This window comes from Motacilla alba, chromosome 10, assembly GCF_015832195.1.
Source record: "Motacilla alba alba isolate MOTALB_02 chromosome 10, Motacilla_alba_V1.0_pri, whole genome shotgun sequence".
Classification (NCBI taxonomy): Eukaryota; Metazoa; Chordata; class Aves; order Passeriformes; family Motacillidae; genus Motacilla; species Motacilla alba.
Genome location: NC_052025.1, coordinates 14,495,419 through 14,523,200, shown reverse-complemented (window position 1 = coordinate 14,523,200; position 27,782 = coordinate 14,495,419). Strand labels below are relative to the sequence as shown.

General features: G+C 44.4%; 1 protein-coding gene across 1 annotated transcript in view; it reads right to left on the bottom strand.

Annotated features, from left to right (window-relative positions):
- SLCO3A1 (solute carrier organic anion transporter family member 3A1) overlaps positions 1–27,782 on the bottom strand; it is a 136,483-nt gene that overhangs the window by 84,514 nt on the left and 24,187 nt on the right. The gene's annotated exons all lie outside the window — the stretch shown is intronic.

The window sequence follows — 27,782 nt, the reverse complement described above, 5'->3', positions numbered from 1 at the left end:
AAAATATCCAGTGAAAAATTAAACAGATTCTACCACATGCCTTCAGCTCCGTACAAAGAGCAGATGTTAAAACCTTCAAGTGGTGTCAAAATATCTCTCTCAAAAGTGGCAGGTTTTGAATGGCTTGGTAATTAAAGACTCTGAAGATTGCTGGCTTTAGTTCAGCACACTTCACATTCACAGAAAGCCTTATTTCTTCCCTCCACAGTGCCAGATACTGATGTACCAAGATATTTAAAAAGCCAGTCAGCCACCAACTTCCATGAGAAACCAGCAAAAAGCCAGCAGTGCTAAAATCCCAACATCTGCAGAGTCTGTTCACATATCATCAGCCTGCCTGGGTAATAAAGAGACAGAAATTTGAGAAACCACATAAACCCACAGCCAGCATTCACACCTTGCAGGGGAGGGGAGGGTTTCTCCCTGGGGGCACCAAATCAAGAGCAGAGGGAGCCCAAGGAGGACATGGAAACAACCAAACCCCAAACACCTCAGGAGCCAGGTAGTGCCCAGAGGGAGCTCTGTTTGGAACATGCTGAATAGGAAGCTCCAGAGCTGTCACGCTTTGGCCAAACTCCATCACTATTTTAAGAGGAGATCTATGTACATTCCTTACAGGATATACAGAGCACACTGAAACATGCAAACTCCTCCATAAATATGCTATAGATCAAGGACAAAACCAAATCCTTTTTTAACACCAAAAATGTTTTCCACACAAAAGCCATGTTATTAATTACAATTTTTTCCTTAAGTGGCTCACATGAAGGGTTAGTCATATACCTCCCATTGACTCTAATGAGAGCCTTATGGTTAGAACAGCAACAGCTTTTTCCAGAACATGGTGGGTGGAAGCAACTTCTATTTTAATAGGCCAAGAGTAGCAAGAACGACTGAAAACCAGAAAAAAGTTTCCCCCATGCATGTTTGGAAGGGGAAGAGATATGGCATATGTGTTCTCTGCCTCATTTCAGGGACCTGAAATGCATCTTCAAATTAGTTCTTGAAGCATTGCAACAACACAATAAAGTAATTTTCAGAAGAGATGTTGACCTGCTCCTTCCTTTAGGATGAACAACTTCCACACTTAAAGGACAACACCAAGATAAAAGCAGGAAAGCTGAAAACAGATCTTGGGTTTGAGAAATATCTTACAGAAAATTATATACACTGCCAGTGGTTCAAGGCTGGCATATCTAGATTACCAGAGCTAGAGAGAAAAAATAGAAAGGCTTCTCCAAAGAGCCACCACATTTCAAGCTAACTTGAATTCTGAAATGGAAACTCACCCCCTCGAACCTATACTTAGAAAGAAAATCCCTAAAAAATACAGTCTGAGATTTCATTTAGGAAAACTGAAAACAGTCTTGTAACTGAGGATTTTCAAAACACTTCTGAAACTCCTTAAAAAGCCTAAAGCTCAGCTGTTTGCAAGCTGACAGACTGGGCAACAAACATGAGAACTGGGTTGTGAAGGGTATTTTAAAGCAGAGGAGCCTCCCATGGTGCACACCTTTGAACAGGAGCGCGGGAGCCCTACAAATCCCACCTCCAGAGCAGCACACACAGTGTGAGCCTGGAAACCCAGACTGCTGTAAAGTATTAAGACAGTTCAACTTCAAGCTTCTTTTTTTGGTGTTTTTTTTTTTTTTGACAGTTCTGTTATTCCATGTGGCCTATTAAGAGTAACCTTAATATTTGTATAAGGTTTCAAAACTCTGTCCAAACATCAGTTAATCCTCTTAACAAATGTGTGAGGCAAGCAAATGAGCATTATCATTCCCATTTCATGGATGACAAAGCTAAAACACGTAAAGAAAGTTAAAGCCACTATTTCCAAATGAGCAGGTGAACAGAATGAATGAATGAATGAATGAATGAGTGCGTGAACAGAGCATCCTGAAGGTTCAAAAGGGATCTCTTCCTCCAAACAATCACATCACTTGCAAGTGTGGTTAGATACTCATGTTGAAGGAACAGGGCATGCACACCTTCATGCAGAGGGTGGTACCTGACACTCATCTTCATGTAGGAGGTAAATTCTGCCTGGATTTGATGGCATCAAGCAAGAAGCTGCTTGGTTACTACAGCAAGAGGTGGGTCTTGCTTCCAGGAAATATTGAAAATTATTCCAACAAGCACCACCTCAAATCTCCCTAGGATTGGTTCCACCCTCAAAACCCAAAGCTCCTATCTGTTAATACACCAGTTGTGGCTGGGATGTTTGAATCTCACCCAGCAGTGCTCTTCAGGACAGACTCCAGTGATTCCTTCTCTCCCAGGACAGGGGAGCTCAATTGCCTGTTGCTGTACACAGTGGAGGTGGTCACCACTCTTGTTTTCCTATCTGGTTTGTTCTGAATATATTTGTAAGGGCACTGAAGTAATTGAGCTGGCATTTTACTGTCTTGCTCTCATAAATCCAAATAAACACCACACCCGCTAGAAAATGGTTTGGTTATTAAAAAATACAAACACGAGCAAACAAGAATTTACTTTTCTTTTTTTTTAAGACCTCAAAACATGTCCAGAAGTCCTTAATGAAATTAGGTTATTTTTATCCTAAAGGATAAAACCCCAAAATGAACAGTACCCCAGAGGCAGCACGGGCTAATTTATATGCACTAAAACCCTTTTGTACAGAGTATACAGAACTGTGAAACAGGTTTGATCATGGGCCAAGTTGTGTTTCCCGGGCTGGTGTGTGATTATCCAGCATGACTTTGCATTGTAGCACAAGGGCACGGGCGTGAGCTACAAGAGGGTGCTGCAGAAGATCACAGGTGAAGAGCCAAAGGTTAAACATCTTCAATGGAGAAAAAAAACCTGCATTTCAAGTACATGAAGCTTTGAGTTAGGCCACAGTTTTATATTGTGGTGACAGGGAGGAGAAGAATAAATTAATTGCGGTTGATTTTTACTAGGCAAGAACCTAGCACCTTATATGCTTTTCCTGCTGAAATAGAAACAGATTAGATATATTAAATTGATGACAATGACATTTATCTTGAGAGTCAAGACACAAAGTAACAGACACTGATTTGCTGTCAGAAGCACACAGAGCAAGACCTAGATTTTCATAAATCTCAGCTGTTGCTCAGGCAACAGTCACTTTTAAACAGCTACCATGCAGAGAGCATTTCCACAAACCCAGCCTGCGGCATCTCTGACTCAGTTTACTTGCTGCAAAAGCAGGGATGGGAACCTCAGGGTGAGAGAAAGCAGCAAGTGCTTCATAGTCCCTGTGTGAGGAAAGCCTCCCTGGGGCCACTGATGGATGCCAGGGAAAAAGCTTTGCTGTTCAGTGTGTGAGCAAGAAAGGCCTGGATCAGGTCTGCTTCCCATCCCAGATGGAAGGATGATGTGGCAGGGCTGCAGGGGGGACCTGCCCTGTGGCTGTACAGTTTCCTGCAGTTGTAAAAGCACCACAGAGCAGTCCTGCCAACTACAACAAGCGACAGACAAGCAAAAGTTCTTCCTGAGCCCTGAGGCTACAGAGGCCCTAGAAAACAGCTACCAGGCAGGAGGAGAGCTTGCATTCCCAATTCCCTGCCTCTCGCTTTACCGGAGTGCAGCCTTTCTAACCTCCAAACATATTAGCTTGGCTATCTAATTTTCCCCTCTCCAATTCTCACTGCCCATGGAGAAGCAGCTCCTTCCCTGCCAGCCTTCTCCCACTCACCTGATCCTTTTGTTTCAGCTCATTATGGCTGTCTGTGTGGGAAGTAGAGCTCAGTAAATGAGCACCAAGTGTGTTATTCTCAGATTTTTCTTTACATTTTGTAGCAAGGTGGCACATGTAGATCAGCACGTTCTCACTTTTCTTGCTGAGCAGTTTGGACAGAGCCTCAGAGTCCTTTGGGATGGAAACCTGGCAGCAAAGCTCTGTTTTAGCCTGTTCTGCTCTCAGAGCATAAAGCTGATTTTCTTCCCATTTAAGTATTGTACCTGAAAAAAGGTATTTCTTGCAATAACCCTTAATGCTCTGTATATAGTGGCCTGCTTTGCTCTGCTGACCATAACAACAAAACCCTCCCATCTTTATTTCTTTCCTCTGATCAAATAGCAATGGGGGTTTCCAGACTTGGACACCATTAAAATCTGTATTCTCTTCTAGTCAGTAAAAGGTGCATTAAGAACTGAAAGGGCTAATAGGGCATAAATGATTTTCAGGTGGCAAGTCCCACTGGTCTGTACAAAACACAGACAAGATTGGAAACTGTGTGACCTTATATAAGGCCTGTAATTTCAAAAACTGGAACAAGATCTCTAAATAACATTTGCAGAAGAAAAAGGAATCACAATCAAAAAAGGACTAAGTGTCCCTCTTGCCACAGGTGAGACTTGCAAAGCAGCCTGAGGCTGAGGCCAGGAGACAGAAGGAGAAAGGGATTTAAATGTGGAGCCAAAGCAAAAATACCCAACAAATGTTGCTTTGATTTGCCTGTGCAGCAACACTGCAGTTACCTGGAGTGACCCCACAGAAGGAGCCCAGCAGCAGTGAGGGTTATGGGGAGATGCTGTGGCCAGATTGTCACAGAAATGCAGGGCAATTTATCAGGTTAAAAAATGCAGAAGGCAGCACACGACAGTAAAGCAGCAGCCACTCTGCTGACCCCACAGAGGTAAAAAGGCAGAAAAGCACGAGGGTTTAGCCGAAATTAAATAGACAGTGGATTAGTATGGGATTTTTATCCTTGACCTGGCTTTCTCTCTTGCAGACAGCTTACACCCAAACACATTGGCTAAAGAGACACTGGCAGACAAGTGATACATTTCTGCTCTGGCACAATCAGAGGAAGGAAGGAAGTTATCTATGCTTTACTGTACACAAGGTACACATTAGTTTCCTGCAGTTACAGAAAAGCTTGTCCTTCCTTTTTTCCCAGCAACACCTTGCAGTACTCAATGCAGCAATACCAAGTCTTGTACATGTTTTCTTCCACTCCCTCAGGAATAAAGAGGAAACGAAGTAAATTTCTCTTTTTTTAAAAGATGTGAATTTTTAAATTTACTTTTGCAATCAAAGAGCTGCAGAAAGTGCTATGAAGAAGGATTCTCTTCTCAGCCGCTTCAGAAATATGCACATGAATCAGAAATGAGCCCTAGGAAGTTTGCTGCCATCCTTTCATTCACAACAGGAGGCTTTCCCTTCCCCAGCCCCTTTTCAGAGACAGAAGCAGCATCAATAACCACTCCATCCTACACTCCAGGATGAGACACTGTGGGCAGGAGTTGCCTTTCAGCTAAGCCCCCGTCCGGAGCGTTTGCTGCATTTATCCTCGCAGCAGAGCCTGCAGCCCACCCTGGCAGCCTGCACCAGCAAAGCTTGCCTAAAATAGCTGTGGATCTTCTGAACTACAAACCAGTTTTGCTACAAGTGCCTCAGAGACAGCAGCTACTTCAAAACTTCTTCAGAGTAGGTTAAACTTGCAAGGTCAAGTGATAACTTTGGGTTTTTTGGTTTTTTTTTTTAAAGCTGTGGCATACAAGAAAGCCTCAGGCAGCATTCCTTTTCCTTTCCCCGTCCCAATCCCACGCTGGCTCTGCATCCCAGCAGGGTAAGGTTGGAGCAACTCCAATGCTGCTGTGTTCTGCAGCAATCACCTCAGCACCTGTTTGGAACCCCAGGCACCAGGGAGACTTTGAGGTCTTCATCTCACCAGGCACAGCAAACTCGTGCAGTCAGAGTAAGAGGTGGCACTAGGGCAGCTTTGGAGGCAAAGCACTCCAGCTCCAGCACCACAGGGCTGGGACATGGTGACATTTCTGCCAAGTGAAGGATAGTGCAGGTGAGAGGAATAGCAGCAGCAAGGCAGCCCTTCCATCCCATGACTAAAGATACACCTCATTAACAGGGGTGCAGTGAACTGAGATTGTTGAAACAAACCCCAGGAAAAACCCTTGCTGCTGCCTTGGAATGTTCCAAGCAAACAGAACTTTGACATACTTCCTTTTAAAGCTTTTTTCCTCCCCTTCTTTTTTTCTTAACCCTTGAAATACTGACCTTCTGCTCAGTAAGAATGCTTGATCTTGCACATACCCCCAGCTATAGACCTTCCTTGTCCCCAGCCACTGTGTGGAGTTTCAGTTTGAAACTCCACCAGTGTTTCTGGGATGTTCCAAAGGAACAGTGTAAAACCAAGGTGTGACCTGAATCTCAGGACAGGGTGCTCTCTGAGCAAGCTACACCTGCCTTTCCTGAGAATTTGAAAATAAGGATGACTTTGCTACTCTGTCACAAATCCCTAGCCAGTATTTCATTTTAGTGAACTTAAATTGCTCTGGCACACAATGCAGCTGAAGGAAAAATGCTCCCCTGAGCAGCTGCAGTTGCTTGTTTAAAAGCAGAATAATCCTGTGTAGCTCCTCAGGATGGATAACTGGGAACTGTGATTCTGTGATGTTAACAACCCATCCCAAGATGACACATGTAATCCTTTGGCTCTACAACAAAAGCAAACTGAAGCACAAAGGGGACATTCTCCTTCAGGTTCCACCAGCCCCTGCACACACAGTCCAGGAAATGTTTTACTCACTTCTGCACTGCAAACACCTCTAAGAAGAAGTGAAGCAGCAGAGCAGCAGACTAAAATCCCATATAAGCATCCTAGCGTGACTCTGAGGACAAAACATGGCTCTAACATTTCTGACGGGGGGGTGGCAGAGGAGGAGAAGTGCACAAGTGCCCATCTCTAGGGCTGTCCCTAAAGCATGGCTCAAGATTAGCTCACACGAACTGCTGGAGCAGCTGAGCTTTCTGGGGTCAGAGAAGGAAATTTCAGCCCTTGAGCAGTTTTGCTTATGTGAGTCAGATGCCCTGGAAGCAATCTGTGTACACATGAGCATTTTCACATGCAGCCCCTTGCCCACATACTGATTAGCAGCAGCATGTTCTGCCCCTCCTCCAGTTCCTTAATGCCCACACTGACTGCAATTCAGCCCTGTAAAACAGAGGAAGCTCTTACAAAGCAGGGGGGAATCGATACGTGACAACCATAATTCTCTGCTCAATAATTACACAGAATTTACACTGCTGAGTAGGCTCCCTCCATTGATTTTTACAAAAAATATTTACTGCGGAATGAATACAGGTGGTAAGGCTAAGTTTTGAGGCTCTGTCTTTTCAGAGCATTGATTTCAAAATAATAACCAATTTCATCTTCACAATGCCTCAATACCTTCATTCAGAGACACACCTCCACAAAAGACCATGCCTCTGCCTACAGCATTCTTCTCCCTCTCCATTTCTCTTCCTTTGTTCAAAAATCCCAGTTTAGCAACTCTTAAGTACTTATCACAGTCTCAGTAAGAAATGAGTCATGCTGTAGAAGGCCTTGGGTCCAACAAGAAAGGACAACATCCCTGGAATCCTGTCAAACAACTCCACCCAATGACACAACTGAGGGGCTGTGAAGATGTGCCAGAATGTCTCAATGCTAGACAATGCTCAGGCTGTTAATTACACTCTCACAGGAAACAAATAAACAAACAAATCCATCCGGATACCAAAAAATCTCTCTGAATGTGTTCTGCAAAACTTGAGGGACGAGGAGGGCAATTAAGAAGGGAAAAAATCATTGTGATGTCACCGTCCAACTCCAGAGCAAACCTGTATCAGATCAAACTTGAACATCTGGCCATCCAGCTTTAGAAACAATAGAAAAGAACTAGAAAAGACAGACAATACAAGACAAGGAAACTAGAAATATGGAATGGAAAAATGGAAGGAGAGAACCACTGCTTTGGGAACTTAAGATGACTGAATTGTGCGGAAGAGATAAACAAAACATTACTATTCTGTCAGGGCTTGTAGGTACCCAGGCAGAAGCTGTCAAAGAGATCTAAAAAGAAGAATTTAGTTTGTGGAACTTGCTGCTGCAAGATATTGCAAGGCCTGAAATACAAATCAGCCTATAGTCAGGTTAGATGAATTTGGAAAGTATAGACTCACTTAATATAGCAATGGTCCAGATGGAGCCTCCAAAACCAAATCAGGAACAGCCAAAACTGGTTTCAAATACCCAGGAGAGGCTCATCCTTGCGTTTTTCCACACTTGAACATTTGCTGTTGGTTACTATGTGAGACAGGGTGCAGGCTAAGAGGGACTTTGGCCACAGCTGTCCCCACATTTAATGTACCACAGAAATCCCTGAACTATTGCTAGTACCAATGGCACAAATGCGTGTGAGAGGAAGGGCAGTTCAGAAGCACCAGAGAAAGACAGACACAAACTCCCCTCAAGTTAAAGGAATAAAATCACCATTTAATTACTTCCTTACTGTTAATGCTGTCTCAAGGGAAAAAAACCAAGAATCTATGACTGCTTTTCCACAAAACACTGGTGTGCAGCAGCTTCTGTGGACTCAGCAAAAGATCCTGCCCTTTCTCTTTAAACTTAGAAAGGAAAGTGTAAGCCTTCAAACCAAGAGCTGAGATCTGGACCCAAGCTAATAAATCCCACTGGTATACACAGATGAAGAGCAGGTAGCTATAGCTATGTGGCCCTCTCTATTTTCCTTCTCATTGCAATCAATTTAATTTTTTAATTTTTCATGTGATGCAAAGAAACTGCATTTTAATTCCATGAAAAAAACCAAAAGACAGAAAGTCAATACTGCATAAAAACTCTCACTTCTTTTGGTTTTCTCTCCTGAGAACACTGATGCTCCTAATGCACCATGAATTTCATAAGAATGACTCATTATCTAAGTAATGAAAGATTAGGTTTTTCTTCCCCCTCCTTAAACTTCTGCAAGAGAGGGTTTTTCAGGAGCGTGAGCAGGGTGACTCATTGTGGAGGGCACAGGGGCCACAGCTGGACGTGCAGTGCTCCCATCTCAGAAACCCCTTCCAGGTGCTCTGCAGAGCTGTGCAGTGATAAATGGCAGATTAGCATCTGACATGCTAGAGGAGAGCTTGTAATTGCCAGCAAAGCGGAAAGGCAGAGGCAAATAATTGCATCTCTTCCAGGAGACAAACATTAGAAAGGTTTATTGAGCTGTGCTTCTTGGGGTGGCAATGGCCTCTTTCAACACCTCCTGTAAACCCTGCTTCAATTTTCCCCAAGCTGGGGCACTCCAAAGCCACAAGATAAACTGTCACAGGAGCAGGGGAAGAACAGTAACAGGAATAAAACCTGGATCCAGGCTACAGAGTAATAAATATTTATTGCCTTTCCTTTCTGCACATTGTGGAAACAGATGCAAAATGAAGTTCAGTGACTTGTGGGAAGCGAGCCAAACCCAGCTTTGCTGCTGCTGCAAGCAAGCAGAGTCACAGGAATGGCTCCTGGTTACCTTGCTTGTGGTGCAGAATTTGTCTGTCCATCCAGGACCTCCTAATCTCTAATATCTCTGTTCCACTCCACATGTACCAGTCCCCCCCAGTCCCAGGTGCTTGGGAACAGCCACACTGACAAGTGGCCCTCTGAAGCACTGGGACAGGGCTGCTTAGTCCTCAAGTACTGCAAAGACACAGTAGCTGTTGCTGCTTTGTCAGGAAGCCAAAATTTTAATAGCTTCTTTTGTCCAAGGTCCAAACATCATCTCCTCATGTGATGAGAACCTCTCCTTGTACCTTCACTCAATATTCTCAAGGAAGCCTGCTATGTTCTCTCAGACCTTTTTCAGCACAACTGTGTCCTTCTCCTGAGTGGCCATTCTAAACAACCTCACTAAGAGACCATCAGGGAACAAGAACTTTGCTCCCAGGATGTGATGTTTCTTCAAAGCAAGAACAGGTGGGGAGACTAAACAGGCCATCTATAAATTGTTCAGGGTGCATTTCTTTCCTTAAATAAGCGGCTGAAGCACACCACAGGTTACCAGAGGACATCAGAGAAGAATGAAAAGTGAAGCAGTTCAAGGAAAGAGAGAAAAACTTGGGGCAGGGCTTGGCAGTGCAGACACCAAGCAGGTCTCTGGGTTGGAGAGGAGGAAAAGCTGAACACACTGACTTATAAAAGTCTGCAGGTACCATGGGAGCAGCAGGTCAGTGCAGTTTCACATACTCACAAGAGGCCTCTGCAAACAGCAGCACCTGCCAGACGGAGGGAGCTGCTGCTCTGTCCTCATGCACACTCTGCCCACTGTTTCCTAATGCAGTTTGGCTTTTTTTTTCCCTCCTCCATGTCTGTAACATCTCTAGTTGACTTAAAAAGCTATTTTCTTTTTGTGGAAATATGAAAGCTCTCCATTATTCAGCACTTATTCCACATGGATGAAGGTCGACGGCCTCCTTTAGAGCCTTCCCGCAGTGTGTAACATTAATAGCTGCACCAAGATGAAATTAATTTCATTTTCGGAGATCTTACTTTTGACACTGAACAAAGTGCGTGGGATGGGAAGGAACAGCAGTAACAATTCCTTGCATGACTCAAGGGGAATTACACCTCAGGCACCAGGAACAAACCCCACAGACCCTTCTGCCCTCTCCTCCATGGCATGCAAAGGACTTTGGGGTGAACCGGTCCACACTGGTCAGCCCCAAATCCCAAACTCCTGAATACTTGTAAGCCACAGCCAGAAGCCTTCTATGAGTGATGATCACAACATGTGAGGGTGTTGGCAGAAGACTTGAGGAAGTCTTAAAAATGCTTAGGAGCTTAATGAGGTTAATTACTAGGTTAAAAAGTACTTCAGTCATTAGAAATAAAACACAAGAAACAAACTGTCCACTTAAAAGAGGAGAAATGAGAATAAATTGCAGTGATTGGTATCAGGTCCCTCTGCTCGCACTAAGTAAAGTTGACATCTCCCATTATATGCCCAGTGCCAAAGGCTGGGTCCTAAAAGCTGCATCTCTGATGACCATAAGCAAGAAAAAAAGAAAAAAGAGCTGACCATCACATCCCCCCAGTACAGGTCTCATTGCAATGGTTACAGCATTCAGAGTCTGTGAGAGCCCTCTGCCAAACCAATCCATACCCACTTTAATCCTTTAAACATCTTTAAACTTCTGAATCTGGGTGGTTTTGACCAAATGGTGACACCAGCGGGTCTGCTGGGAGTCCTGGTGGGATGGGACATCCCCCATTAGTCACCCCCAGCCAGAAAAACACAGAGCCAGACCCTTGCTCAGGAGCATCTCTCCAGGAAGGCAGAGACAAAGCCACCAAGCCTATGAGGCTGAACACAAAACACACTCGGGGTGAAAAAGGAGAGAGTCTGGCAGCAGGGAACTGCAAAGGAAAGAAGACTGAACCAAAGCAATGTAAAGATTAACAGGAAGGTGGAGATTAAGCACTGCTGTGACCTGCCTGTTTTATTATGAATAAAGAAAGGGTACAAGGAAATACAACACCAGTGCCCTGCTTCGTGCTGTGCTGACCTGCCCCTGCTTAGGCCACCAGCATCAGATGGTATAAACAGCCCAAAGGAGATTTGCCATCATGGTGTAGAAATCATATGCCACTTAGAAACCCTGGAATTAAATTGACTTTGCAATTCAACAGCAAGCACAGAAGGAAGATAAATAAAAAAGCCAGTGGGTTAAAAGTCAGGATCTCCTTCAGTGCTGGGAACACAGTTTGATTTCAGCTGTGCTGCACAGCTCGAAGACTAAAGCTTAAGCTGTGATATTAAGGTTCATACGACTGAGAAGATATTGGCATTTGGGCAGACGTCAGCAATTCTTTCAAGCGAGTTACAGATACCAAGGGCTGGAGAGTCAGAAGCATTTCTGCTGTGTAAAATGTGACATGCCAAAATATTTATTCTGTTGCAAATGATGCTCCACATGAACCTTGAAAGACTGGGCTTCTTGCAGCTGAAAAATAACACACCCCATCCTCCACACACACACAGGTTTTGGCCCAGGTGTAACGATGCTCCTGCCGTCTGCTCCCCCAGTCTGTGCTCCCTCACAGAGCATTTGGGACTTGCACAGGATCCTAAATTCCTTACACCATGTGGCTCCAGGGAGAAAAATTATAGGAAAATGCCTCAACATTAGTTATAATAAGGCTTGTGAGCACAGGCTGGGTGATGAGAGCGTTCTACTAGCGCTGAATACAAATCAGAGGCAACATACAACCAAGGATCGCCTGTTAAGTGATCAGCTCCTGTTCGCACTCCCTGCAAAGGGCTTCTTCCTTCAGGAAGGGCACGTGGAAGAAGCAGGACGGGAGAAGGGCAGCCCAGGACACGCTGCCCACTGCAGAGCTCCCAGCAGGAACGCTGCCAGTTCCCACGGCCGGCGAGAGCCGCAGCGGCTCCGCTGCAGGGACCTGGGCATGCCGGGACCCCGCAGGCCACAGCTGCCCAACTGAGGGTCCTTTGAACCCCAAAATAACAGGCTTTGTAGCTCAGGGCCAAATATTAAATGTCACTTTCATACTAATTTTCAAGCTTGGACAAAAGTGTTTGTTTTTCAGGGAATGCTCCAGAAAGCTTTCGCCTTCTGCACAGATGGGTACAGCCAAGATCTAGAAAACAATCCAGCAGAACTGATGAGACTTGATTTTCCTCCTTATGAAATTATTATATCTGTGATTTTTCTGAATAGAAAAGGTTACAGTTAAAACTTGGGACAATGAAAGCAGAAGTTAACTTCCATTAAAAAAAAAAATAACCCAGAATATTGCAATTACTTCTGCCACACAAAAAGCCTACTGAAATTCAGAAATTATTATTCAAGTTAAATATTTGACTAGTTCGATTCGTTTTTTGCAAGGCTTGTTTTGTTGGGTTTTCTTCCTTTCTTACATAAACTCCCTCCAATTTGCTGCTAGAAAACCCTGAAACGGTGGAAATAGAAGGCAGCCTGTTAAGGTTTAGATCCTGTCCAGCTGCATAAGAAGCATAGATAAACAGGAGGGAGCAACTCAGCCAACAGGATTTTGGGCCCATAGGATGGATGTCATATGTTTGAGAAGCACTTTTTGCCTTCTTGCCATGATTCCACATACCACAGAAGGCAGAAGATAAAGGCACAGCTCCTGTCCCATGTGCTCAGGCTGGATGTGCAAGGACACAATCACTATTACCTCCACTGCACATAAAGCGCTGTGTCACCCTTGAAATTGGTCAGGATCAGTAGGCACTGATGAACCTTTGGTTTATTAATTATTTTTTTTGCTCCCTAGAGAAATTACACTAAAAATAAAAAAGAGCATTTTAATTTCCCTTGAAGAAACTTGGAAAATTATAATTCAAATATCATTTTGGCATTCTGATTTTTAAGTAGTCTACAAGTTCCTCTGAAGGGATAGTGAACTTCTTGTCTGTCAACAGAGATTTACTTGGTCAACAGTTGTATACAAGTGGAATTAGACCTTCATCACCATTTCTAGAGCATGCTGGGTATATGCACAGCATTGCACAAATTAAGAACTGCACCAGACAAATAACAGGTCGTCCATCCAAAAGGGCTTACATTAATTATGTTAATCCAGCAGAGACAGAGGAGTGTGATTAAACAGTCTCTACTGCCTGGGATTTGGCTGTTATCCAGCAGTAATCCTGCACAATCTGGGTTTGAAGTGTGTGTAAGGAGTACACTCTAATCTCCTATACTCAAAATCAAAGCCAGTGACTTGGGTAGACGATGGCATCCCTAGATGCAGGAGCAGTTCCTGGAGAGCAGCATCTCCAGAGATGAGCCCCAAGCCCCCAGGCTCAGCTCCAGAGCAGCCAGTCTCTCCCCTGACTACTGTGAACCTATGGGCACTGGGGACTTGAGTTAGGCACTAAGTGTAATTAAACCCCAAAAGCCTCGTTAAGGAAGAGCAGGAGACACCAGAAACAAACCTGGTGCCAAACCTTAACATGCAGCTGTTTCCTCTGCACCTGACAGGGGAGAGAGACTCAGCTACATGGACCCTCCAGGCAGTCACTCGAGGTTAGATCTGAACTCTCCCTCCCAGAGAGAGCAACCTCTGTACAGGAGGTGCCTCATCCTCCTGCTGCACAGAGGAGCCTGTTAAACAACAATTCAAGTGTCATCTCCAAATCTCCCCTTCCTTTCAGCTGTAACACAGTTGTTGTGAACACAACTGGCTGAAAAAGGGACACTGATTCCCGTGAAGCAACACAGCCTGGAGCAACACAGAGCTACAACACACAGCCTCAGATCACATGTTTGTGACCAGCAGAAAAGGACAGCTCCCTTCAGGCAACTGAAGCCACTTTGTGCTGAACAGACAGGCTGTGACTAAGGTGCCCATAACCTGGGCTGGGGGCAGTAAGCCTCAGTGGTCAATACTGGACCTCCTGCTTCTCTTCCAGTGCCTCCCTGCCCTAGGTTAGACAAGGAGCAGAAGGTGCAGACCATGCAGAACTGAGCCTGTGCCAGCTCCCCACGGCAGCAGCGCACCAGCCTTGCCTCAGTGATGCCACCCAGCACACTCGCTGTCCCCAAAGGCACTGATGGTGGCACCTGGTGTGACACAGCCCTGACCCTGCTCCCAAAGCAAAAGGTTATCTCAGCTTCTGGCCCAGCTGGCAGCAGAGCCTGGACACTGCTGTGAGGACCCTGCTGATATACTATCCACCTGCTGTAACCAGAGCACAGCTTATTTATTCACTCTGTCTCTGGCAGGCTGTCTCCCATCCAGAGGCATCTCTAGGGAAAAGAAGCAAGAGCCCCGAGTCACTGCCCGCAGGCACAGTGAGCTCTGCCTACCCACTGAGGAACCTTCTCCTGCCCATTCACTCCTGAACGTCACCTCTGGCAAGCAGGCAGCAGTTCTGTGCTACCCAGCACAGCTCCAGAGGGAAGCTGGCAGCAAGAACAATGAATCATCTGCTGAAGCTCAACTCGTGACGGTGTGAGCGTGGACTCTGCTGGGCTGGATACAGCTCTGAGGGCTGTGAGGAGCAGAACCACGGGCACAACTTCTGGGATGTGCAGTGGGAAAGGTCTGCTTCCAAACATCAAAATCCATTTCTACACTTACAACTGACAGGGAAGCAAATCCTTACATCTAAAGAGATCCACTTAAATTCCATTCCTCTCTCCTGCATCTCTCTGAGACAGAAAGTCTGCAGGATATTGTGGAAAAATCAAGACACTCTCAGAACAAAGGCTGAAGTCCCAACCCTCCTTTTCCCTACTTCTCACAACAGAAAATGACATGTCAAAATGCAGATCTGGAGAAATGCTCTGTTTCCAAGTCTCCTGGACAAAAAACTGAAGTAGTAACTTCAACATACACATTCACAGAAGATGATAAACATGTCTACAAGCTATTTCTAAATTCTCAGTCTCATTTGCCAACTGAGATGCTACAGACAGCAAGTAAATTCTCTGTCTCAGCAGGGGAGACAGGACAGAAATCCGTAGACAATGTGAAGAAATGCTGCTCAGGCAGGAATCAAAGAGTCAGTCCTTGGGAAGTGCACATCACTGTTACACAAGTCTGGTTTGCAATGTTTCTTTCATATGATGTAGAAAAACCCACTCATACAAACAGGGAATAATGTCAAAATGTACCTGTTCTACTACTAACTTTGTGGTGGATAAACTCAGTGCAGTCATAAAACCCCCAAACTTAGGGGTTTGCTGTACCTGTCACTCCCACAGCCTCAACTCAAAGTGCTTTTTGATGATCTGCTGACAACTCACTTGTTCAAGGTTTGCATTTAGTTTGAAAAGCTCAACATCCCCAGCATGAAAAACAACAATGTTTTCCTTGGGTCAGCAAAACAGGGCAAAGGCAGCTTTTATTTTTCACCCCAACCCTAGCTGGGAGAGGCATGGCTCACATTCAAAGGCACAAGTACTCTCTGCCACACGGCTGGGAATGAGTTTTGCTCTGTAGCTCTGTAACATCATCCAATTCTCAGCTGGAGGTTTTCCAGTTAATAAAACGGCCATATGGGGCATTAAAAAACAAAACCAAAAAACTAAAAGCATTTCCTTCCTTTGCAACCTTCAGTCTCAAAAATCCCTCAAAAAAAAAAAAAAAAAAAAGAAAAGAAAAGAAAAGTAAAGCAGCAGCCAGTGGTACTCCTGAAATTCAAGAGCATCTCTTTTCCTTCTTACAACCCTTTTACCCAGCAAAAGCACTATCAGCACCTTTGATCGGTGTGCTGCGGGCAGAAGACAAATAATGATGGGCTGGAGGCAGCAATTAGCATCTTCAGTAAACACTGGATCTCTCTGGGAACAAGGCTTCTGGCACACTTGCTTCCTGACACCACCCACACTCACCATCAAAACACACTGTTTATTCACAAAACAAGCCTGCCTCGTGAGGGAACGGAGATGTGAGCACCCTGTGGTCCAGGAGGAGACACACACCAACACCCTCCTGAACCCTGCAACAGCTGTGACCCAGAAAGGCAGCGTTAGCACAGATTCCACTTAGACACCTGATTCCCACGTGGGTGTCCATTATTTTAAGAGACTGAATTGTAATAAAAATGGAGTCTTTGGATGTGAGGATCCAGGCTTCTGTAGATTTAATGGAGATGGCCCATACCATGTTTCTCCTGTACTGGCTGAGCTTCTGCCTTAACTGTGGTTGCTTCAATATGTGACCCCCATCCCCAGCTTTAATATGTTCAATATGCTGCTGCTCACATCAACACTCCACCTCCCTTTCACCACCACCCTTATTCTTGCCTCTGCTGAACGCAGCCTTTGCTCAAGCAGATTTTCCAAATCCTTACCCCATCCTAAGCCACCTCCAACAGCTCCCCAGTGCACTGTAGATTCAATTTCCAATTGCCTTCCTGGGTTGCAGTAAGCAGCAAGGACTTTATCAAGCATATCCTCAGCCAGCCCTACACCTCCTTACTTGACTCTCATTCCTCTGCTCCTATGGCTCAGCTCTAGAATTTACTGCCCCTCCAGGGCTAATAAAACCCAAACTTGCTGATTTTAAGGCACAGAGTGTCTCTTCTGTTTACTCAGACTTGGAATACCACAGGACAGCAAGACTAATTTGTGCAGAAAGCTTCACTCAGCTGCTCTCATCTCCACACTACCACAGTTTCTGGGGGTGCAGAATGTGAGATGAACTCAGGGAGCTACACATGGGAGCATTTTACACAGCAATCTGGAGAGCAGCACAGCTGCATTTTCACTTCTCTTGTTTATCTGAAATTTTCACTTCAACAGGTCTTTTATGCATCGCAAAACCCATTAAAGACTGTATTTTTCACCTAATGGGATTGCCTGTCCTGATTTTTGCCAGCTGTGCCAGCCTGTGCCTTATCTCCCCAGCCCCAGTGCACTTTTTCACCAGTCCAATGAATTCCATGTGCACTCCTATCTGTGGTGGGATGCTGCAAGACCGGGGTGATGGCACAACTGCCAATTCAGCAGATTTTTGATAGGCAGATGCTACTTCTAAGATATCTTTACTCCAAGAGAAGCTTGGTGCCCACTTCGCCACCTTCACAGCCTTAAAGCCAAAATCCTAAACATCCACTCAAGAAGGCAACAATCTTGAGTAGAAAAATGCACAACTTAACTCGGAGATGAGAAAAGCCACAGGGAACTGTGGAATTTGCTACCATTTCTGTTGTGCAGGCTGCAAGTGAGCTTCAGAGGTGACTGGACAAGTCTGGGATGTGCATCGCTGTGCTGCTGGCTCCTGGGAATGAGTTACAGAAGAGGGAGGTCCTCCGTTGACTGTCCTCAAAATGCTTCTTGCAGCTCATCAACTGCAATCACAGGATGGTTTGTGCTGGAAGGGACCTTAAATTCCAACACCCCTGCCATGGACAGGGACACCTTCCGCTAGACCAGGTTGCTCACACCCCCATGCAGCCTGGCCCTGAAGACTTCCAGGGACTGGGCATCCAGCAGTTCTCTGCACAACCTGTTCCAGTGACTCACCATCCTCACAATCAAGTTTTTTCCTAATATCTAATCTAAACCTACTCTCAGTTTGAAGCCTTGTCCTGTCACTACATGCTCTTGTAAATAGTCTGTCTCCACTAGGCAAAGACAGTGTTGGTCTCCATTTAATCATCCAGCTCTTGGAGGCAAGTTAAACATAGTTTGCAGAGGTGGAGCAGGCTAGTGCTAGCAAACAAAAAGCCAGGATCTGTAACTCCTCTGACACTGAAAAGAAAGGAATGTCTGCACCCGTGGAAGATACACTGCTTTGCAGGAATGTAGTGAAATGCTTTAGTTCTCAGAGCAATTGCAGAGCACTGGAGTCAGAATTCCTGGGGTCTGTTCTCACCCTCTTACTAACTTGTTTTATAACCCTTGAGACGTTGCTGAGTAGGAGTATTTGCTTAACCTAAGCTTAATGTAAGTTTTGCTCCTATTTATAAATCAAGTACCTCCAGGACTCTAAGCTCCTAATGAGGGGGGGTATACAATTACAGAAGAGTGTTTCCATTTCCTAGGGAAGTCTCACCAACACACGAAGTAAAGCAAGGTTTGAAGGAATAAGATGTTATTATACCAGATCAGGTGACAACTGAGAAACAAAATGTAAACATTCTTGAGCATGATTAGTCACACTGATCAGAACAAGATCCACCAAGCATGAACATGCGTGTATTAAATAGGCGTTATCTCTCCCTACAACCTCTTACCCTCTGGCACTTGTGGGAAACTCTTCACAGAACTATTACCCAGAACCACTGCAAATAATTTTATTTCCTGCAATGCTGCTTCCTGTGGTTTACAACACAGTGTGCTTGTCTCCCAGCAGCACCACAGCAGCACATTTACACAGGACATGATAAAACGCAAGTGGCAGCCAAACAGCTGCATGCTTGCATGCCAGGAGTGTGAGTTTTTATACAAAATGAAGAGAGGGAACACTGAAAACACAAACACACACACACACACACCTCTACACCACAAAACCAACAAGTGCCTTAAATTAACAGAAAGCTCAGAGAGAACTGACAGCTCAGGCCAGTAAAGCATTAATCAGTGCTCAAGACACCTCACAAACACGACCAGGGGACTTTGTAGCTCACGTATTGCATGCTACCACCCCTTCAGTCTCTAATCCCAGCACAGATTTTATAGCTGTCTGCTGAGAAAAAGCTCTCTCTAACAATCTTATTCTTTTGATGATCAGCCTGATTGGATTAGGACATCCATATGTTGTAGCTGATGGCTAACAAGATAGAGGTGGTTTTTCATCACATGGGTAATTGGTCTCTGCAGCAATTACTAACACAGCAAAGTTTTCCCAGTTGTCTTTTTCTCCCCCCTAATATTATTTCTTTCAAACTCTAATAAGCAGTATCACTGTCTTGTATAAACAGTCACAGTGGGACTGGTTTGTCTAACACTGAGGGCAGGAATGTGCAGAATACCACAGGGAAAAAGTGAGGTAAGCAGAGGGACACAGAGAGGAAAGAACTGGTGCACAGAGCATCTTGCTCTTCTACCAGTTTGAACACTTGAACGTTCACTATTGCTTTGATCTGCTGCCTTTAGCCAGATCCTGCTCCTTGTCACAGCCACAGCTTTGTTTGGTTGCACACAAGAGCTCTGAGGTATTAAGTCAAAGAGCAAAGTCACATGTTGTTAACTTCTATCCAAGAAACTAAATCTCACATTTTAACTGGTTAATAAAGGGCCAAATTTGGATAGTCTCCTCCATACAAAATCCTTATTACTGAAATCAAAAGGGGGCTTAGTGGGAGCAGGCCTCCCTCTTAGGAAAAGCCAAATACCTCATTAGCACCACAGTTAATGGAATGGCCATACCCTGGCAAAAAGAAATCTGATAAAAGACTGATTCTTTTCAAAAGAGCGAAGTTCGAAGAAGCAATTTTGGGAGCAGACACCAACTTTGAACCAAACAACCAAATTTTGAGAAAGCAAAGCCAGAATTTCTCCAAAGCCAATGAGAAAGTGCTCAATAACCCCAGATTTATGCAAACTTACCATTTATGCAAAACAAATAAATCCATAAAGTTATAAACTTTCAACATTCACCAAGCCAAGGAAAAGCTTCCACTCCACTGGCTGCTAAGATGACCACAAAGGATGCAGATGAATTTTATTTTTGTTTTACAAGGTAGCCAAGACTTGTGGCCACATTTTTTCCTCCAGGCTGGTGCCTGAGGGGTAATCAGATACTTGTAATTAGTGAGGCTGCACTAAGTCCCCACAGCAGCTCTGCCCCAAGTCCCACACTGCTGGGCCATCTCACACCCTCACAGGGCCTGTCATGGTAGGACAAGGGATAAAGATTTTGAACTACTACAGGGTTAATTCCAATCAGATTTGCAGAAGAAATGTATTATGAGGAGGCCCATCAAACAGTGGCACACGTGACATTGACAGAGTGCCCTGCAGTCCCTGATGCCCAGCAAAGCCAGGATAAAACCACATTTTAACAGCTTTGGCAGCTGAGTGCTGCCAGGCCCTGTGGGTCAGCAGAGCTGCACGTTTGTGCCATGGCACTGCTTGGGACTTTGCAAAAGCAAACACGTTCAGGAGGTTACTCAAATAGCACTTTCTTGGCACCTAAAGGGTGTAAGTGCCAGCTTGCCCAGAACCCAGCTGGGTTGTAAAAGTGTAAGTGCCAGCAGCTCAGACCTGCAACAACTTCTCCAAGTGCAAGAAAACTTGGTTGAGCACCTCACCCAGGCACAGGAGAGGCAGTTGTGAAAGAGGGAAAGCAGGAACTTTTGTGAAAGAGCTCTGCATTCTCCTACACACTCATACAAACACCTTGTCCTGCAGATAAGTGAGCAACACCCAGCCAGCGCCCTGAATTGTGCTGGCGAAGGGGAAAATTCTGTGCCTTGTCCCATCATAGGAAACAGAGCCCCAGCTGTCCTCAGTGCCAGCCTGTAAACTGTGACCAAAACATCTGGACACTCTTTATGTGCAATAAGTTGGGGAGTCTTGGTCAAGTTCCCAGAGGAAGGGCCAAGATCGGCACACAGCACTCCTGCTTGTGCCATCAAGGAGGAACAATACAGCCTTCAGCTTTTGACATGGGCAACTCACCACCTTCCAATCTATTTAATTAATTTTATGAACCTCAGGACTCTGCATATGTGCCATTTAAATGACAAGGGCACTGCACTTGACAGGCTGCCCCAGGAATGATGTGCCTCACTAGGCTCTCCCAGCTGATGACTAGTTAAAGTATACCACAGAAAAAAACCAACCAACTTAACAAATGGAGTGATTTCTACAAGACATCAGAGTCAGCAAATCCCAATTAAGGCAAAAATCAGCTGCAGAGTACACAGAGAGCACAGAGTAACATGGAAACAGCTCCCATCCTCAATATGCTTTCACACAAAGTCATTTGGTTGGGCCCAAGCTTTATTTACTCAGCTCATAACAACAGCAAAAAAAAAGAAAGCTATTAGCAGAAGGTTAAGGTAACTGAAACAATTGCTGTAAAATAATGGAGCCCAAACAGTTACGACTTCATGCATATATTTATTTAATTGAATAAATACATCCATTCAGCTACTGCTTTTTGCAACAGCCTTCCTGCCTGCAGTGGGAAAGGTTATTCCCATTAATTGATTATTGTTACTGCTCTAATACCCTACACACTTGTTTGTGTTTCCATTTAATTTTCCAGGGTATTACCACCAGCGCTGCAAAAGGGGACGTGTAAGGGAGCCAGCCCTGCTGACACACAGCAAATGAGAACACCCATTTCCCCCCAAAGGGCTGTAATTATTAAAGGTTGCAGGTTATCAATGGATCAGTGGGTTAATACTGGGATATCCATGTGAAGCTGTGTAATTTCATCTGATCACAGTCAGTCCATGCGGAAGACAGCCCAGGGAATCTTTCACACAGGCACCTTTCAGTAATGAACAGGCATCACAGCCCTCGCGCTGGCAGCAGCTCTCCTCGGAGCTCAGCGCTAATCCTGTGCCTTTCTCAGCCCATGGGAGGCTGTGACAGGAAGGAAAGGCTCTCCAAATCACCCGTAGGAGGATGCATTTACTGAACAAAAGCATTACAGAATTCCGTCTTCAGGCTAAAAATATTACACACCTATAAAGCTGCCTATACCAGCAAGGAGAAAAGCAATTCTCGCTTCTGTGCCCACGTGGGGGTGGACAAACTCACCAGGCAGCTGATGGGGATGGAGTGGGCACAGAGCAAATACAACAGATAGGAGTCAGCTACAATCCACTACAAAAGACCTCATAAAACAGGCTTTAAAAGGAAAAAGGGTAAGGAATGCACAAGGCTGGCAGAGCCTTAGGTGGTGAGCTCAGAGAAGCATGTTCCAGCAGCAAGGGCTAATGTGAATAAAGTACCCATGTTGCTTGCAGACCACAAATGAGCACAACAGGAAGGAGGGTGGGAAATGCTGTGAGGAGTGAAAGGATAAGCAGCCAGGATGGGCAGAGCTGTACAGACCTCTCAGGTGGGTCCTAAAGGCCTTCCAAATCAATACACATCAATAGATGGCCTCAAAAGGCTGATGATATGACCTGTATAAACACAATTATTCCACTTCCTGTGGTTTAGAAATGTAGGTTCAGACACACATGTCAAGAAATTTGAGAGCTTTGGAAAGGATAAGACTGATCAAAATACTTTCATCCTCCTTGTAAGAGACTTTTCATCAGGTAGAGACAAAACCAGCAAACCTCAAACACACAAAATGTTGACTCAAACTCTGGTTTCAGCAGCTTATGCTGATAACGGGCCATTAATTCACCAGCATAGATACTAACTCTCAGATTTAATTCTTGCCAGTTGAGAAAATGTTTCTCCTTCTCCAAAGCACAATGGCTGCTATCATTTTGACTGACGTAAGCTACCATAAATGATTTTTCAAATGGACAAATTTATCCCTGGAGACAGCAAGATTCCAATTAGGGCATGTTTGTTTTCCTCTGCAGCAGATCTTGAGCTGGTGCTTAAAGCAAGACAGAAGGCACCAGAAGCGAGAGTGAGCTTTCTCTCTGTCATCACAAAACAAAAAGTGCTTCTACAAGTTTGATGCAAAATAACCCCACATTAGCACACTCATACAAAGGTCAAAGCCAGCAGCTGCAGTGCAGGGTCCCATCCCTCTTACAGGGTTGGTTAGGGCAGATGTGGTAAGAACACACCATTCTGTTGAGTTCTCCTTTCACACCAAGGGGAAGAGCTGGAACAACCATATGATAAAACTAAAATACACATAGAAAAGGCCCAATAGGTAAGACAGAAGAAAGCAGCTAAGCAGACACATCCAGCAGAGCTGAGTTATCCATTTTTTCATTCCTATGCCCGGTCACGAAACAGGCCAAGGACATCTCTGTGCCCCAGAGGATGCTGTGCTCAGATACATCCTTGCACACCCATAACTCAGGAGCACTCATCACTCCACAGACTTCTGGACTCAAGACTTGTCCCTTCTGGGGTTTCCTTTAAGCTACTCCTCACATTACTGTAATTCAGCAAGTAGCCCCAAGTCATGGGTCCTGAACCTGTGGGGTGTGTGCCCATGATGCCAAACACAGACAGCTTCAACAATTGCAAAGAGACGCTCTGAAATGCATTAAAAGATCAGCACAGCATTCTTCTGAATGAGTCTCACAATCTGGCAGGGCTCCTTCCAACATCAATATCAATTTCCTCCATCAACTGGAGACAGAATAATAGCAACTTCCTCTGTTTAATACAGCCCTTAAATGTCCCAGATCAAATACTGGCTCCCAGAAGCTATTCATTCTGCTCTATAGGTAACTATGTCCTAGACAAGATGCAAGAACTTTTATCAGCAAATGTTAAATGCAGCAGGAAGGCCAGAAGGTGTGTCTCGGGCTGCTAAAAACATTACCCAACCACATCACTGCACTGGCTCTAATGGAACTCACAAAGCACTGCTGGGAGCAGCACGGGCACTCCAGTGACCAGAAAACACTTGCAAGCTCCTGCTTATCTGAGAGGCAGCAAATCCATACAACCACTGTCAGATCAGGTTTTTTTTCCCCCTCTTTGTATCAGCTTTGATCCCCCTCCTAATGACAAAGTCCTCACTGATTTCAAGAGAACTCAGCAAGACTGAACAGAAAAAGAACTAAAAAAGGAAATGCCAAGTGAGTCATTAGTGGGTGGAGAAAAGAACTGTATAGTAAGTAGTCTTTACTCCTTTAAAATAAACAGTGCCACAAATTGAAGGACTCCTTTGACACTAGTGAAGATGGAGCAGTAACAAGCCTGGCCTAGTCTGTAGGAATGATGAATTCCTCCACTCAAAGGGGAGAGTGCCAATGCCAGATGCCAATAAGCACACAGGTAAAATTAATCTGCTTGTTTGGAAACCACTAGATGGGAGTTCCAATACTAAATACAGCATCAGACTCAGAGAGAAACCAGCAAACCAGCACCAGAACATTTTCCCCGATCTCAAACTGCTAAGACAATTCCTTTATTTTTTCCATCTTCTGGCTGCTACTGCCAGCATTATGACCTTTGAGTCAAGCAGGTGCTCAGATGCTGAAAATGGGAGGAGAGTTTTTCCCCATCATTAGGATTCACCTGACCAGCAACCTGTTCCAGTGAAAGGTGTCCCTACCCATGGTAAGACGTAAGAGCTGGACGATGTCTGAGGTCCCCAAACTGTTCTAGGACTATGATTAACCAGAGCAGGCATGGTGCCATGATTTTTTTAACCCTGCTACAGCTCAAATATGTTTCCTTTGGAACATACTTCAGTGTGTACTTTCACTTTCACTCATCTCTTTGGTTCACTTTGCCCTGGGTTACCACAGCAGCCCCTTTTTCCTAGGCCTGGTTACTACAGCAACAGAATCTTTTTGAGTTTGGTAGCAACACATTGCAGGCAGGAAAAAAAATCTGCCATTAGTGCAAGAAACATGAAACTGCAAATCAGCAGCCCATGAAGAGAAATATTCCTGTTGCATCTCACCCCTGCCTCTCTAATTAAGAAACTCTAAGAATCCCCACCTCCTTGGCAGAGCACAAGCCTGAGCAACCCCTGACTTCAAAGGATGCACAACAGAGGTGCACTGCCCACAACCTCCTGTGTGCCTGTCACTGCAGAGAAACCACAGGAGAAATCTGATGGGCTTCATGGCCGCCAGAATATTACACTCCACAGATGCTATTAGTTCCACTAATGATTAAAGCCAAAGCATCACTTTAAACTCCATATGGTATCACATCTGCATTCTTCTGCATACACACAAGTATTAACACACAAAAAAGAAGGGTTTTGGGAGGTTCTTGGGGTTTGGACTTCTTTTTTTTTCATAACCAGAGAGGTGTCCTGTATTGTTATTTCACTGCAAAGTGATTGTATTAGGTATTATATTATTACTCCAGTTAACTTTCATACAACTCAGAAGGAGGAAAAATAACCCCTCTCAGTGCACACAGTTATTTCTATCTAATTCACTGCCTTGGGACATGAGGATTTTTATTGCAGAGGTGAGCAGTGACTAGTGCTTAGCTGTCAGGTTGAGAGGCTGCTTCTAACCCTCAGCTACACTCCAGCCCAATGCAGCACACACAGACTCAACATAAGCAATACACTAAGGACAGCACAAACTGGACAATCTGATCATTTCTCAGCAGCAGCCAGTCATTCTACACAGTTCAGCCAGACTATTATCACTGTGATTAATTTGTTCCTATCCTGAGAGAACAATCTATGCCAGATTTACCCCTAATTTCAACTAAGGGAACTTACCCAAAAAACATTTCATCTGGTCACACACAGCCCCCACTGAGTGAGTGTGCTATTATGAGAAAGCAAACTGATATAAATATAGCACGGTGACAGTATCCACTCTGCAGTTATTTCCTCTGTGAAACAGAGCAGAATGAAGTGGGTAAGCTGCTCAGCCAGCTTTCTTCTAAGGCCACTGAAAACTGCATTGATGACATCAACAAAAATAATCAGTTAAAGACAAATCTGAGCAAATAATTCTCAAACAACATTTAAACCGAGCAATCTGACTCCCTCTCAAGTATCCACCAATGTAAGATGACACTTCCACTTGTTTCTTCCCCATTTATATTCATTCATGGAATAGATTTTTTTTCCTGGTAGCTTTTATTTTCACTAGCAAAATTGATTGCAAGTTGATAGATGAATTAATCATCCAATATCTGAAACCCTGCTTGTGATGGATAGGCTAGGACAGGGCAGAAATTAAACTTCACTGCTGGTTGAGTGTGCATACACAGGCACTCCTCTGTAGTCCACAATTCAGATGTAGAAATTCAGGTTATGATTTCCATAGCTAAATCCAGAAAGCAAACAACCCCAAAATGCTTGGGGTTTTGTGGTGAGGTTTTTTTGGTGTGGCTTTTTTTCTTTGTTTGTTTTTAAACTCCACATGTAGTAACAAATATGGTTAGACAACATCCTTATCTCTGCAGAAAAAAATAAAAAAGCAGCACATAGTAAGCAGAAATAATTTTTCTGGAAGCATTTTCCCAGCTACAGTTGAACTGCCAACTTTAAACACGTTATTTTAGCATACAAGATGAATGTAGCTCAGGAAGAAGAAGAATCACTCTTCCTAATCCTCCTCTCATGCACCCTCCTCCAGCCTGTTCTAAAGACATGAAGCTTTGCTTAAAAAATGCCCACGGAACAGATTCAAAGAGGTTGCTGCTCCTCCATATAGTTATTTATAATAGATAATCTTAGAATCACTCTTAATTCCAGCTCATCATTTATGGTGTTGGCACAGTTGCTCCAGTGAATTCAGTCTCATTATTCACCTTTGGGTTGTACATTATCTTGTATTTTATACATCATCCTTCTTTGTCCAGTGGATCCCTCACAAACACTTACAAAACCAAGTGAGGATGAATAATGACCCAAGGACAGAGCTAAATGCTGAAATACTATGATTTTATGGCCAGCTACAGAAAAGCAGGGACATGTTTTGAATACACAGAATACTGAATACTGCTTCTAAGTGAAGCAGTAATACATCCATGAATGCCACGCTATGCTGTGACCTTCCACCAGGCTTCTGCACTACCCAAGACATTAAAAGGCACTCTGAAAGTCAGCAGGACTGCTCAGCTCTGCTGTCAATGGCCACACTCAGCTTGGAAACCTTATAAAAATGTCTTTGGGGAAAGAAACCCAAACAGGAAAAGGATCACCCATTCAGCTGAAAGTGACACCAAGGTGGGGATGATGGGACAAGCGCACACTTTTGGTTACCAGATTATACTAACAATGGCAGCACACACTCCACTGATTTATTCTGTTGGAGCAGCTCACCTAGTGACAAGTCCTGCAGAAAGAGGAATGTGCCAAGCTGGTACATTTTTTCAAAGAAAACTTTGCCAACAACATCCTCTTTAAACCTGCTGGGAGGGGGAACTACTGCTGAAACCCACAAGCACTTTGCCCCAATAACTGAGATGTTTCACTGGGGAATCAAAGGCAAATTTCACAGCATAACCATACGAAAGAATTTTGCAACATGATCACCAGAACCATGAGTTCTACTTCAGGCTCACTGTATCTCAAAATAGACCTCACCAGCTTCCACATCCCATTCCGCTACAGGGATCACATTATCAAGGGTCCTGCCACAGCATCCTGGGTCACAGCACCTACTCTGTAACTGGCACTTCCTTGCTAAAATGTGACAGTGGTAGTGACAACACGTGTGTCCTCTCAGTCTCCTCAGACTGCAGTGATCACTCAGACACATGCTTTGGAACAGGAAGAGAGCTAGGGTATCATATGGGGGGAAAAAAACCCAAAATAAAAGTCAATCATCATCACACACACCACTTGAAAATTCTTCACCTAAAACTGAGCCATAAGCCACCAATAAAAGAACTTAGAGCAATCTGGGCAAACACAAGAGAAGGAATGAGCATCTGCCCAATCATCACAGCTGTCAACCTTTACCACTGCTACAGT